This window comes from Hyla sarda, chromosome 2 (assembly GCF_029499605.1).
Source record: "Hyla sarda isolate aHylSar1 chromosome 2, aHylSar1.hap1, whole genome shotgun sequence".
Taxonomy (NCBI): domain Eukaryota; kingdom Metazoa; phylum Chordata; class Amphibia; order Anura; family Hylidae; genus Hyla; species Hyla sarda.
Genome location: NC_079190.1, coordinates 4,607,504 through 4,625,399, shown reverse-complemented (window position 1 = coordinate 4,625,399; position 17,896 = coordinate 4,607,504).

The window sequence follows — 17,896 nt, the reverse complement described above, 5'->3', positions numbered from 1 at the left end:
TACACTGGTCTCTTTCCTGCAGTATTATATTACACAGTGTGAACATACCCATACACTGGTGTCTTTCCTGCAGTATTATATTATTATATTACACAGTGTGAACATACCCATACACTGGTGTCTTTCCTGCAGTATTATATTACACAGTGTGAACATACCCATACACTGGTGTCTTTCCTGCAGTATTATATTACACAGTGTGAACATACCCATACACTGGTGTCTTTCCTGCAGTATTATATTACACAGTGTGAACATACCCATACACTGGTGTCTTTCCTGCAGTATTATATTACACAGTGTGAACATACCCATACACTGGTGTCTTTCCTGCAGTATTATATTACACAGTGATAACATACCCATACACTGGTGTCTTTCCTGCAGTATTATATTATTATATTACACAGTGTGAACATACCCATACACTGGTGTCTTTCCTGTAGTATTATATTACACAGTGTGAACATACCCATACACTGGTGTCTTTCCTGCAGTATTATATTACACAGTGTGAACATACCCATACACTGGTGTCTTTCCTGCAGTATTATATTACACAGTGTGAACATACCCATACACTGGTGTCTTTCCTGCAGTATTATATTACACAGTGTGAACATACCCATACACTGGTCTCTTTCCTGCAGTATTATATTACACAGTGTGAACATACCCATACACTGGTGTCTTTCCTGCAGTATTATATTACACAGTGTGAACATACCCATACACTGGTGTCTTTCCTGCAGTATTATATTATTATATTACACAGTGTGAACATACCCATACACTGGTCTCTTTCCTGCAGTATTATATTATTATATTACACAGTGTGAACATACCCATACACTGGTGTCTTTCCTGCAGTATTATATTATTATATTACACAGTGTGAACATACCCATACACTGGTGTCTTTCCTGCAGTATTATATTACACAGTGTGAACATACCCATACACTGGTGTCTTTCCTGCAGTATTATATTATTATATTACACAGTGTGAACATACCCATACACTGGTGTCTTTCCTGCAGTATTATATAACACAGTGTGAACATACCCATACACTGGTGTCTTTCCTGCAGTATTATATTACACAGTGTGAACATACCCATACACTGGTCTCTTTCCTGCAGTATTATATTACACAGTGTGAACATACCCATACACTGGTGTCTTTCCTGCAGTATTATATTACACAGTGTGAACATACCCATACACTGGTGTCTTTCCTGCAGTATTATATTACACAGTGTGAACATACCCATACACTGGTGTCTTTCCTGCAGTATTATATTACACAGTGTGAACATACCCATACACTGGTGTCTTTCCTGCAGTATTATATTACACAGTGTGAACATACCCATACACTGGTGTCTTTCCTGCAGTATTATATTACACAGTGTGAACATACCCATACACTGGTCTCTTTCCTGCAGTATTATATTACACAGTGTGAACATACCCATACACTGGTGTCTTTCCTGCAGTATTATATTATTATATAACACAGTGTGAACATACCCATACACTGGTGTCTTTCCTGCAGTATTATATTACACAGTGTGAACATACCCATACACTGGTGTCTTTCCTGCAGTATTATATAACACAGTGTGAACATACCCATACACTGGTGTCTTTCCTGCAGTATTATATTACACAGTGTGAACATACCCATACACTGGTGTCTTTCCTGCAGTATTATATTACACAGTGTGAACATACCCATACACTGGTGTCTTTCCTGCAGTATTATATTACACAGTGTGAACATACCCATACACTGGTGTCTTTCCTGCAGTATTATATTACACAGTGTGAACATACCCATACACTGGTGTCTTTCCTGCAGTATTATATTACACAGTGTGAACATACCCATACACTGGTCTCTTTCCTGCAGTATTATATTATTATATTACACAGTGTGAACATACCCATACACTGGTGTCTTTCCTGCAGTATTATAGTATTATATTACACAGTGTGAACATACCCATACACTGGTGTCTTTCCTGCAGTATTACATTATTATATTACACAGTGTGAACATACCCATACACTGGTGTCTTTCCTGCAGTATTATATTACACAGTGTGAACATACCCATACACTGGTGTCTTTCCTGCAGTATTATATTATTATATTACACAGTGTGAACATACCCATACACTGGTGTCTTTCCTGCAGTATTATATTATTATATTACACAGTGTGAACATACCCATACACTGGTGTCTTTCCTGCAGTATTATATTACACAGTGTGAACATACCCATACACTGGTGTCTATCCTGCAGTATTATATTACACAGTGTGAACATACCCATACACTGGTCTCTTTCCTGCAGTATTATATTACACAGTGTGAACATACCCATACACTGGTGTCTATCCTGCAGTATTATATTACACAGTGTGAACATACCCATACACTGGTCTCTTTCCTGCAGTATTATATTACACAGTGTGAACATACCCATACACTGGTGTCTTTCCTGCAGTATTATATTTATATTACACAGTGTGAACATACCCATACACTGGTGTCTTTCCTGTAGTATTATATTACACAGTGTGAACATACCCATACACTGGTGTCTTTCCTGCAGTATTATATTACACAGTGTGAACATACCCATACACTGGTGTCTTTCCTGCAGTATTATGTTACACAGTGTGAACATACCCATACACTGGTGTCTTTCCTGCAGTATTATATTACACAGTGTGAACATACCCATACACTGGTGTCTTTCCTGCAGTATTATATTACACAGTGTGAACATACCCATACACTGGTCTCTTTCCTGCAGTATTATATTACACAGTGTGAACATACCCATACACTGGTGTCTTTCCTGCAGTATTATATTACACAGTGTGAACATACCCATACACTGGTGTCTTTCCTGCAGTATTATATAACACAGTGTGAACATACCCATACACTGGTGTCTATCCTGCAGTATTATATTATTATATTACACAGTGTGAACATACCCATACACTGGTCTCTTTCCTGCAGTATTATATTATTATATTACACAGTGTGAACATACCCATACACTGGTGTCTTTCCTGCAGTATTATAGTATTATATTACACAGTGTGAACATACCCATACACTGGTGTCTTTCCTGCAGTATTACATTATTATATTACACAGTGTGAACATACCCATACACTGGTGTCTTTCCTGCAGTATTATATTACACAGTGTGAACATACCCATACACTGGTGTCTTTCCTGTAGTATTATATTATTATATTACACAGTGTGAACATACCCATACACTGGTGTCTTTCCTGCAGTATTATAGTATTATATTACACAGTGTGAACATACCCATACACTGGTGTCTTTCCTGTAGTATTATATTACACAGTGTGAACATACCCATACACTGGTGTCTTTCCTGCAGTATTATAGTATTATATTACACAGTGTGAACATATCCATACACTGGTGTCTTTCCTGCAGTATTATATTACACAGTGTGAACATACCCATACACTGGTGTCTTTCCTGCAGTATTATAGTATTATATTACACAGTGTGAACATACCCATACACTGGTGTCTTTCCTGCAGTATTATATTACACAGTGTGAACATACCCATACACTGGTCTCTTTCCTGCAGTATTATATTACACAGTGTGAACATACCCATACACTGGTGTCTTTCCTGTAGTATTATATTACACAGTGTGAACATACCCATACACTGGTGTATTTCCTGCAGTATTATATTACACAGTGTGAACATACCCATACACTGGTGTCTTTCCTGTAGTATTATATTATTATATTACACAGTGTGAACATACCCATACACTGGTGTCTTTCCTGCAGTATTATATTACACAGTGTGAACATACCCATACACTGGTGTCTTTCCTGCAGTATTATATTACACAGTGTGAACATACCCATACACTGGTGTCTTTCCTGCAGTATTATATTACACAGTGTGAACATACCCATACACTGGTGTCTTTCCTGCAGTATTATATTACACAGTGTGAACATACCCATACACTGGTGTCATTCCTGCAGTATTATATTACACAGTGTGAACATACCCATACACTGGTGTCTTTCCTGCAGTATTATATTACACAGTGTGAACATATCCATACACTGGTCTCTTTCCTGTAGTATTATATTACACAGTGTGAACATACCCATACACTGGTGTCTTTCCTGCAGTATTATATTATTATATTACACAGTGTGAACATACCCATACACTGGTCTCTTTCCTGCAGTATTATAGTATTATATTACACAGTGTGAACATACCCATACACTGGTGTCTTTCCTGCAGTATTATAGTATTATATTACACAGTGTGAACATACCCATACACTGGTCTCTTTCCTGTAGTATTATATTACACAGTGTGAACATACCCATACACTGGTGTCTTTCCTGCAGTATTATATTACACAGTGTGAACATACCCATACACTGGTGTCTTCCCTGCAGTATTATATTATTATATTACACAGTGTGAACATACCCATACACTGGTGTCTTTCCTGCAGTATTATATTATTATATTACACAGTGTGAACATACCCATACACTGGTCTCTTTCCTGCAGTATTATATTATTATATTACACAGTGTGAACATACCCATACACTGGTCTCTTTCCTGTAGTATTATATTACACAGTGTGAACATACCCATACACTGGTGTCTTTCCTGCAGTATTATATTATTATATTACACAGTGTGAACATACCCATACACTGGTGTCTTTCCTGCAGTATTATATTTATATTACACAGTGTGAACATACCCATACACTGGTGTCTTTCCTGCAGTATTATATTTATATTACACAGTGTGAACATACCCATACACTGGTGTCTTTCCTGCAGTATTATATTTATATTACACAGTGTGAACATACCCATACACTGGTGTCTTTCCTGCAGTATTATATTATTATATTACACAGTGTGAACATACCCATACACTGGTGTCTTTCCTGCAGTATTATATTACACAGTGTGAACATACCCATACACTGGTGTCTTTCCTGCAGTATTATATTTATATTACACAGTGTGAACATACCCATACACTGGTGTCTTTCCTGCAGTATTATATTATTATATTACACAGTGTGAACATACCCATACACTGGTCTCTTTCCTGTAGTATTATATTACACAGTGTGAACATACCCATACACTGGTGTCTTTCCTGCAGTATTATATTATTATATTACACAGTGTGAACATACCCATACACTGGTGTCTTTCCTGCAGTATTATATTACACAGTGTGAACATACCCATACACTGGTGTATTTCCTGCAGTATTATATTACACAGTGTGAACATACCCATACACTGGTGTCTTTCCTGTAGTATTATATTATTATATTACACAGTGTGAACATACCCATACACTGGTGTCTTTCCTGCAGTATTATATTATTATATTACACAGTGTGAACATACCCATACACTGGTGTCTTTCCTGCAGTATTATATTACACAGTGTGAACATACCCATACACTGGTGTATTTCCTGCAGTATTATATTACACAGTGTGAACATACCCATACACTGGTGTCTTTCCTGCAGTATTATATTACACAGTGTGAACATACCCATACACTGGTGTCTTTCCTGTAGTATTATATTATTATATTACACAGTGTGAACATACCCATACACTGGTGTCTTTCCTGCAGTATTATATTATTATATTACACAGTGTGAACATACCCATACACTGGTCTCTTTCCTGCAGTATTATATATTTATATTACACAGTGTGAACATACCCATACACTGGTGTCTTTCCTGCAGTATTATATTACACAGTGTGAACATACCTATACACTGGTGTCTTACCTGCAGTATTATATTACACAGTGTGAACATACCCATACACTGGTGTCTTTCCTGTAGTATTATATTACACAGTGTGAACATACCCATACACTGGTGTCTTTCCTGCAGTATTATATTACACAGTGTGAACATACCCATACACTGGTGTCTTTCCTGTAGTATTATATTACACAGTGTGAACATACCCATACACTGGTGTCTTTCCTGCAGTATTATATTACACAGTGTGAACATACCCATACACTGGTGTCTTTCCTGTAGTATTATATTATTATATTACACAGTGTGAACATACCCATACACTGGTCTCTTTCCTGTAGTATTATATTATTATATTACACAGTGTGAACATACCCATACACTGGTGTCTTTCCTGCAGTATTATATTACACAGTGTGAACATACCCATACACTGGTGTCTTTCCTGCAGTATTATATTACACAGTGTGAACATACCCATACACTGGTCTCTTTCCTGCAGTATTATAGTATTATATTACACAGTGTGAACATACCCATACACTGGTGTCTTTCCTGCAGTATTACATTACACAGTGTGAACATACCCATACACTGGTGTCTTTCCTGCAGTATTATATTACACAGTGTGAACATACCCATACACTGGTGTCTTTCCTGCAGTATTATATTACACAGTGTGAACATACCCATACACTGGTGTCTTTCCTGCAGTATTATATTATTATATTACACAGTGTGAACATACCCATACACTGGTGTCTTTCCTGTAGTATTATATTACACAGTGTGAACATACCCATACACTGGTGTCTTTCCTGCAGTATTATATTACACAGTGTGAACATACCCATACACTGGTGTCTTTCCTGTAGTATTATATTACACAGTGTGAACATACCCATACACTGGTGTCTTTCCTGCAGTATTATATTATTATATTACACAGTGTGAACATACCCATACACTGGTGTCTTTCCTGCAGTATTATATATTATTATATTGCACAGTGTGAACATACCCATACACTGGTGTCTTTCCTGCAGTATTATATTATTATATTACACAGTGTGAACATACCCATACACTGGTGTCTTTCCTGCAGTATTATATTACACAGTGTGAACATACCCATACACTGGTGTCTTTCCTGCAGTATTATATTATTATATTACACAGTGTGAACATACCCATACACTGGTCTCTTTCCTGCAGTATTATATTATTATATTACACAGTGTGAACATACCCATACACTGGTGTCTTTCCTGCAGTATTATATTATTATATTAAACAGTGTGAACATACCCATACACTGGTGTCTTTCCTGCAGTATTATATTATTATATTAAACAGTGTGAACATACCCATACACTGGTGTCTTTCCTGCAGTATTATATTATTATATTACACAGTGTGAACATACCCATACACTGGTGTCTTTCCTGCAGTATTATATTACACAGTGTGAACATACCCATACACTGGTGTCTTTCCTGCAGTATTATATTACACAGTGTGAACATACCCATACACTGGTCTCTTTCCTGTAGTATTATATTACACAGTGTGAACATACCCATACACTGGTGTCTTTCCTGCAGTATTATATTATTATATTACACAGTGTGAACATACCCATACACTGGTGTCTTTCCTGCAGTATTATATTACACAGTGTGAACATACCCATACACTGGTGTCTTTCCTGTAGTATTATATTACACAGTGTGAACATACCCATACACTGGTGTCTTTCCTGCAGTATTATATTATTATATTACACAGTGTGAACATACCCATACACTGGTGTCTTTCCTGCAGTATTATATTACACAGTGTGAACATACCCATACACTGGTGTCTTTCCTGCAGTATTATATTACACAGTGTGAACATACCCATACACTGGTGTCTTTCCTGTAGTATTATATTACACAGTGTGAACATACCCATACACTGGTGTCTTTCCTGCAGTATTATATTATTATATTACACAGTGTGAACATACCCATACACTGGTGTCTTTCCTGCAGTATTATATTACACAGTGTGAACATACCCATACACTGGTGTCTTTCCTGTAGTATTATATTACACAGTGTGAACATACCCATACACTGGTCTCTTTCCTGTAGTATTATATTACACAGTGTGAACATACCCATACACTGGTGTCTTTCCTGCAGTATTATATTATTATATTACACAGTGTGAACATACCCATACACTGGTGTCTTTCCTGTAGTATTATATTATTATATTACACAGTGTGAACATACCCATACACTGGTGTCTTTCCTGTAGTATTATATTACACAGTGTGAACATACCCATACACTGGTCTCTTTCCTGTAGTATTATATTACACAGTGTGAACATACCCATACACTGGTGTCTTTCCTGCAGTATTATATTATTATATTACACAGTGTGAACATACCCATACACTGGTGTCTTTCCTGCAGTATTATATTACACAGTGTGAACATACCCATACACTGGTGTCTTTCCTGCATTATTATATTACACAGTGTGAACATACCCATACACTGGTGTCTTTCCTGTAGTATTATATTACACAGTGTGAACATACCCATACACTGGTGTCTTTCCTGTAGTATTATATTACACAGTGTGAACATACCCATACACTGGTGTCTTTCCTGCAGTATTATATTATTATATTACACAGTGTGAACATACCCATACACTGGTCTCTTTCCTGTAGTATTATATTACACAGTGTGAACATACCCATACACTGGTCTCTTTCCTGCAGTATTATATTATTATATTACACAGTGTGAACATACCCATACACTGGTGTCTTTCCTGCAGTATTATATATTTATATTACACAGTGTGAACATACCCATACACTGGTCTCTTTCCTGCAGTATTATATTACACAGTGTGAACATACCCATACACTGGTCTCTTTCCTGCAGTATTATATTACACAGTGTGAACATACCCATACACCGGTCTCTTTCCTGCAGTATTATATTACACAGTGTGAACATACCCATACACTGGTGTCTTTCCTGCAGTATTATATTATTATATTACACAGTGTGAACATACCCATACACTGGTGTCTTTCCTGCAGTATTATATTACACAGTGTGAACATACCCATACACTGGTGTCTTTCCTGCAGTATTATATTATTATATTACACAGTGTGAACATACCCATACACTGGTGTCTTCCCTGCAGTATTATATTATTATATTACACAGTGTGAACATACCCATACACTGGTGTCTTTCCTGTAGTATTATATTACACAGTGTGAACATACCCATACACTGGTGTCTTTCCTGCAGTATTATATTTATATTACACAGTGTGAACATACCCATACACTGGTCTCTTTCCTGCAGTATTATATTATTATATTACACAGTGTGAACATACCCATACACTGGTGTCTTTCCTGCAGTATTATATTTATATTACACAGTGTGAACATACCCATACACTGGTCTCTTTCCTGTAGTATTATATTACACAGTGTGAACATACCCATACACTGGTGTCTTTCCTGCAGTATTATATTACACAGTGTGAACATACCCATACACTGGTGTCTTTCCTGCAGTATTATATTACACAGTGTGAACATACCCATACACTGGTGTCTTTCCTGCAGTATTATATTACACAGTGTGAACATACCCATACACTGGTCTCTTTCCTGTAGTATTATATTACACAGTGTGAACATACCCATACACTGGTGTCTTTCCTGCAGTATTATATTACACAGTGTGAACATACCCATACACTGGTGTCTTTCCTGCAGTATTATATTACACAGTGTGAACATACCCATACACTGGTGTCTTTCCTGCAGTATTATATAACACAGTGTGAACATACCCATACACTGGTGTCTTTCCTGTAGTATTATATTACACAGTGTGAACATACCCATACACTGGTGTCTTTCCTGCAGTATTATATTACACAGTGTGAACATACCCATACACTGGTGTCTTTCCTGTAGTATTATATTACACAGTGTGAACATACCCATACACTGGTGTCTTTCCTGCAGTATTATATTACACAGTGTGAACATACCCATACACTGGTCTCTTTCCTGCAGTATTATATTACACAGTGTGAACATACCCATACACTGGTGTCTTTCCTGTAGTATTATATTACACAGTGTGAACATACCCATACACTGGTGTCTTTCCTGCAGTATTATATTACACAGTGTGAACATACCCATACACTGGTGTCTTTCCTGCAGTATTATATTACACAGTGTGAACATACCCATACACTGGTGTCTTTCCTGTAGTATTATATTACACAGTGTGAACATACCCATACACTGGTGTCTTTCCTGCAGTATTATATTACACAGTGTGAACATACCCATACACTGGTGTCTTTCCTGCAGTATTATATTACACAGTGTGAACACACCCATACACTGGTCTCTTTCCTGCAGTATTATATAACACAGTGTGAACATACCCATACACTGGTCTCTTTCCTGCAGTATTATATTACACAGTGTGAACATACCCATACACTGGTCTCTTTCCTGTAGTATTATATTACACAGTGTGAACATACCCATACACTGGTGTCTTTCCTGCAGTATTATATTACACAGTGTGAACATACCCATACACTGGTGTCTTTCCTGTAGTATTATATTACACAGTGTGAACATACCCATACACTGGTCTCTTTCCTGCAGTATTATATAACACAGTGTGAACATACCCATACACTGGTGTCTTTCCTGCAGTATTATATTACACAGTGTGAACATACCCATACACTGGTCTCTTTCCTGTAGTATTATATTACACAGTGTGAACATACCCATACACTGGTCTCTTTCCTGTAGTATTATATTACACAGTGTGAACATACCCATACACTGGTGTCTTTCCTGTGGGGGATCAGCGGCTGCACATGAATGGGCACACAGTGGGGGGGGGGGGGGGGTCATTCTCCTGTTAATCCAGCTTAGTATGAGTGTCCGTCCTCATGGCCGCGCTCAGGTCTCTGCTGCCTCGGGGGGCTACTCTGCTTTCACTGATGTCTGGGTAAATAGGACCCTCTGTACCTTATGTGCCCGGGGAGGTGTCCTTCTCCTGTGACACTACAAGTCCCTGCATGCCAAGGAGGATCTCCACACAAATACAGTCTAGTCTGGCATCTGCTAGTCCAGAAATGCCGTAACAAACCTGTGCCCTGTCTGTGCTCCTGCAGGGGGCGATCACTGATAGGGGTAAACACAGCGCTCCCATACTTCTCTGTTATCAATTCTTCTGTCTTTTCCTAGTTTCATGTGACAATATGGCGTCTGTTATTGCTCCCACCACAGTGACTCAGCTTCCCTGGGGCCCTGATAGGTGCATATCCCCATCTGTACAGTGACCTCCCTGCTTAATCTGTCCCCCATTGCTCTGGGGTAATTTTGCCCATTCTTCCACACAGTCTTCAGATCCTGAAGGTTCCGCGGGCCTCTTCTATGAATCATGATCTTCAGTTCTATCAATGCTTTTTCAATGGGCCATTCTATCAGCTTTATTTTCTTTCTTTGAAACCATTTGAGAGTTTCCTTGGCCGTGTGTTCGGGCTCTTCACAAGTGTCCTCGGCTCTTTCCCAACTCTTCTGATTATTCTTCTCACTCCTCACCTGATGGAGGGAAATTTATGGTGAAATTATTGTCTTCCATGTTATGGCCCCAACAGAGCTCACTGTAAAATCCAGAAGATTAGAAATGTTTATATTTGTGTATTATCCCTGTACTGTGACATCACTGTGTGTATTATCCCTGTACTGTGACATCACTGTGTGTATTATCCCTGTACTGTGACATCACTGTGTGTATTATCCCTGTACTGTAACATCACTGTGTGTATTATCCCTGTACTGTGACATCACTGTGTATTATCCCTGTACTGTGACATCACTGTGTATTATCCCTGTACTGTGACATCACTGTGTGTATTATCCCTGTACTGTGACATCACTGTGTGTATTATCCCTGTACTGTGACATCACTGTGTATTATCTCTGTACTGTGACATCACTGTGTGTATTATCCCTGTACTGTGACATCACTGTGTGTATTATCCCTGTACTGTGACATCACTGTGTGTATTATCTCTGTACTGTGACATCACTGTGTGTATTATCCCTGTACTGTGACATCACTGTGTATTATCCCTGTACTGTGACATCACTGTGTGTATTATCCCTGTACTGTGACATCACTGTGTATTATCCCTGTACTGTGACATCACTGTGTATTATCCCTGTACTGTGACATCACTGTGTATTATATCTGTACTGTGACATCACTGTGTGTATTATCTCTGTACTGTGACATCACTGTGTATTATCTCTGTACTGTGACATCACTGTGTATTATCCCTGTACTGTGACATCACTGTGTATTATCTCTGTACTGTGACATCACTGTGTGTATTATCCCTGTACTGTGACATCACTGTGTGTATTATCCCTGTACTGTGACATCACTGTGTGTATTATCCTTGTACTGTGACATCACTTTGTGTATTATCCCTGTACTGTGACATCACTGTGTATTATCTCTGTACTGTGACATCACTGTGTGTATTATCCCTTTACTGTGACATCACTGTGTATTATCCCTGTACTGTGACATCACTGTGTATTATCCCTGTACTGTGACATCACTGTGTGTATTATCCCTGTACTGTGACATCACTGTTTGTATTATCCCTGTACTGTGACATCACTGTGTATTATCCCTGTACTGTGACATCACTGTGTATTATCCCTGTACTGTGACATCACTGTGTATTATCCCTGTACTGTGACATCACTGTGTATTATCCCTGTACTGTGACATCACTGTGTATTATCCCTGTACTGTGACATCACTGTGTGTATTATCCCTTTACTGTGACATCACTGTGTATATTATCCCTGTACTGTGACATCACTGTGTGTATTATCCCTGTACTGTGACATCACTGTGTATATTATCCCTGTACTGTGACATCACTGTGTATTATCCCTGTACTGTGACATCACTGTGTATTATCCCTGTACTGTGACATCACTGTGTATTATCTCTGTACTGTGACATCACTGGTTATTAGTGGTGTACCTCCCCGGTTATTAGTGGTGTACCCCAAGGTTCTGTACTGGGCCCGCTGTTGTTTAATTTATTTATCAATGATATAGAGGATGGTATTAACAGCTCTGTATATAGAGGGGGGGCTGTGTATATAGAGGGGGGGCTGTGTATATAGAGGGGGGGCTGTGTATATAGAGGGGGGGCTGTGTATATAGAGGGGGGCTGTGTATATAGAGGATGTGTATATAGAGGGGGGCTGTGTATATAGAGGGGGGCTGTGTATATAGAGGGGGGCTGTGTATATAGAGGGGGGGCTGTGTATATAGAGGGGGGCTGTGTATATATAGAGGATGTGTATATAGAGGGGGGCTGTGTATACTAATAACCTGCATGCATCGTATGTCTTAGGGGGGCTGTGTATATAGAGGGGGGGCTGTGTATATAGAGGGGGGCTGTGTATATAGAGGGGGGGCTGTGTATATAGAGGGGGGCTGTGTATATAGAGGGGGGGCTGTGTATACTAATAACCTGCAGCGTCGTATGTCTTAGGGGGGGATTAAACTGGCAGAGTCACTGGTAGAGAAGGATCTGGGTGACTTGTAGATCACAGACTACAGAATAGCACAATGTCAGGCTGCTGCTTCCAAAGCCGGCAGGATATTGTCATGTATCAAAAGAGGCCTGGACTCAAGGGACAGGGACATAATATTCCCCCTTTATAAATCATTGGTACAGTCTATAGTGTATAATACTCCCCCTTTATAAAGCATTGGTACGGCCTCACCTGGAATATGCTGTTCAGTTTTGGGCACCTGTCCATAAAAGGGACACTGCGGAGTTGGAAAGGGTGCAGAGACGCGCGACTAAACTAATATGGGGCATGGAACATCTTAGCTATGAGGAGCGATTAAAGGAGTTACAATTGTTTAGTCTTGAGAAGAGACGTATAAGGGGGGATATGATAAACGTATATAAGTATATAAATGGCCCATACAAAAAATATGGAGAAAAACTGTTCCAGGTTAAACCCCCCCAAAGGACGAGGGGGCACTCCCTCCGTCTGGAGAAGAAAAGGTTTAGTCTAAAGGGGCGACACGCCTTCTTTACCATGAGAACTGTGAATTTATGGAACAGTCTACCTCAGGAACTGGTCACAGCAGGAACAATTAACAGCTTTAAAACAGGGTTAGATACATTCCTGGAACAAAATAACATTAATGCTTATGAAGAAATATAAAATCTCATCCCTTCCCCTTATCCCCTTACACCCTGCACTTCATTCCCTGGTTGGACTTGATGGACGTCTGTCTTTTTTCAACCATACTAACTATGTAACTATGTAACTGTGTGTATTATCCCTGTACTGTGACATCACTGTGTGTATTATCCCTGTACTGTGACATCACTGTGTATTATCCCTGTACTGTGACATCACTGTGTATTATCCCTGTACTGTGACATCACTGTGTATTATCCCTGTACTGTGACATCACTGTGTGTATTATCCCTGTACTGTGACATCACTGTGTATATTATCCCTGTACTGTGACATCACTGTGTATTATCCCTGTACTGTGACATCACTGTGTATTATCCCTGTACTGTGACATCACTGTGTGTATTATCCCTGTACTGTGACATCACTGTGTATATCATCCCTGTACTGTGACATCACTGTGTATTATCTCTGTACTGTGACATCACTGTGTATTATCACTGTACTGTGACATCACTGTGTATTATCCCTGTACTGTGACATCACTGTGTATTATCCCTGTACTGTGACATCACTGTGTATTATCCCTGTACTGTGACATCACTGTGTATTATCCCTGTACTGTGACATCACTGTGTATTATCCCTGTACTGTGACATCACTGTGTATTATCCCTGTACTGTGACATCACTGTGTATTATCCCTGTACTGTGACATCACTGTGTATTATCCCTGTACTGTGACATCACTGTGTGTATTATCCCTGTACTGTGACATCACTGTGTATATTATCCCTGTACTGTGACATCACTGTGTATTATCCCTGTACTGTGACATCACTGTGTATTATCCCTGTACTGTGACATCACTGTGTGTATTATCCCTGTACTGTGACATCACTGTGTATATCATCCCTGTACTGTGACATCACTGTGTATTATCTCTGTACTGTGACATCACTGTGTATTATCCCTGTACTGTGACATCACTGTGTATTATCCCTGTACTGTGACATCACTGTGTATTATCCCTGTACTGTGACATCACTGTGTATTATCCCTGTACTGTGACATCACTGTGTATTATCCCTGTACTGTGACATCACTGTGTATTATCCCTGTACTGTGAAATCACTGTGTGTATTATCTCTGTACTGTGACATCACTGTGTGTATTATCCCTGTACTGTGACATCACTGTGTGTATTATCCTTGTACTGTGACATCACTGTGTGTATTATCCCTGTACTGTGACATCACTGTGTGTATTATCTCTGTACTGTGACATCACTGTGTATTATCCCTGTACTGTGACATCACTGTGTATTATCCCTGTACTGTGACATCACTGTGTATTATCCCTGTACTGTGACATCACTGTGTATTATCCCTGTACTGTGACATCACTGTGTGTATTATCCCTGTACTGTGACATCACTGTGTATATTATCCCTGTACTGTGACATCACTGTGTATTATCCCTGTACTGTGACATCACTGTGTATTATCCCTGTACTGTGACATCACTGTGTGTATTATCCCTGTACTGTGACATCACTGTGTATATCATCCCTGTACTGTGACATCACTGTGTATTATCTCTGTACTGTGACATCACTGTGTATTATCCCTGTACTGTGACATCACTGTGTATTATCCCTGTACTGTGACATCACTGTGTATTATCCCTGTACTGTGACATCACTGTGTATTATCCCTGTACTGTGACATCACTGTGTATTATCCCTGTACTGTGACATCACTGTGTATTATCCCTGTACTGTGAAATCACTGTGTGTATTATCTCTGTACTGTGACATCACTGTGTGTATTATCCCTGTACTGTGACATCACTGTGTGTATTATCCTTGTACTGTGACATCACTGTGTGTATTATCCCTGTACTGTGACATCACTGTGTGTATTATCTCTGTACTGTGACATCACTGTGTATTATCCCTGTACTGTGACATCACTGTGTATTATCCCTGTACTGTGACATCACTTTGTATTATCCCTGTACTGTGACATCACTGTGTATTATCCCTGTACTGTGACATCACTGTGTGTATTATCCCTGTACTGTGACATCACTGTGTATTATCCCTGTACTGTGACATCACTGTGTGCATTATCTCTGTACTGTGACATCACTGTGTATTATCTCTGTACTGTGACATCACTGTGTATTATCCCTGTACTGTGACATCACTGTGTGTATTATCCCTGTACTGTGACATCACTGTGTGTATTATCCCTGTACTGTGACATCACTGTGTATTATCCCTGTACTGTGACATCACTGTGTATTATCCCTGTACTGTGACATCACTGTGTGTATTATCCCTGTACTGTGACATCACTGTGTATATCATCCCTGTACTGTGACATCACTGTGTACTATCTCTGTACTGTGACATCACTGTGTATTATCCCTGTACTGTGACATCACTGTGTATTATCCCTGTACTGTGACATCACTGTGTATTATCCCTGTACTGTGACATCACTGTGTATTATCCCTGTACTGTGACATCACTGTGTATTATCCCTGTACTGTGACATCACTGTGTATTATCCCTGTACTGTGAAATCACTGTGTGTATTATCTCTGTACTGTGACATCACTGTGTGTATTATCCTTGTACTGTGACATCACTGTGTGTATTATCCCTGTACTGTGACATCACTGTGTGTATTATCTCTGTACTGTGACATCACTGTGTATTATCCCTGTACTGTGACATCACTGTGTATTATCCCTGTACTGTGACATCACTGTGTATTATCCCTGTACTGTGACATCACTGTGTATTATCCCTGTACTGTGACATCACTGTGTATTATCCCTGTACTATGACATCACTGTGTGCATTACCTCTGCACTGTGACATCACTGTGTATTATCTCTGTACTGTGACATCACTGTGTATTATCCCTGTACTGTGACATCACTGTGTGTATTATCCCTGTACTGTGACATCACTGTGTGTATTATCCCTGTACTGTGACATCACTGTGTATTATCCCTGTACTGTGACATCACTGTGTATTATCCCTGTACTGTGACATCGCTGTGTACTATCCCTGTACTGTGACATCACTGTGTATTATGCCTGTGTTACGCCGAGCGCTCCGGGTCCCCGCTCCTCCCCGGAGCGCTCGCAACATCCTCGCATTTGCAGCGCCCCGGTCAGACCTGCTGACCGGGTGCGCTGCAATACCTCTCTCAGCCGGGATGCGATTCGCGATGCGGGAGGCGCCCGCTCGCGATGCGCATCCCGGCTCCCGTACCTGACTCGCTCTCCGTCGGTCTTGTCCCGGCGCGCGCGGCCCCGCTTCTTAGGGCGTGCGCGCGCCGGGTCTCTGCAATTTAAAGGGCCACTGCGCCACTGATTGGCGCAGCTGGCTTAATTAGTGTGTTCACCTGTGCACTCCCTATTTATACCTCACTTCCCCTGCACTCCCTCGCCGGATCTTGTTGCCATTGTGCCAGTGAAAGCGTTTCCTTGTGTGTTCCTAGCCTGTGTTCCAGACCTCCTGCCGTTGCCCCTGACTACGATCCTTGCTGCCTGCCCCGACCTTCTGCTACGTTCGACCTTGCTCTTGTCTACTCCCTTGTACCGCGCCTATCTTCAGCAGTCAGAGAGGTTGAGCCGTTGCTAGTGGATACGACCTGGTCACTACCGCCGCAG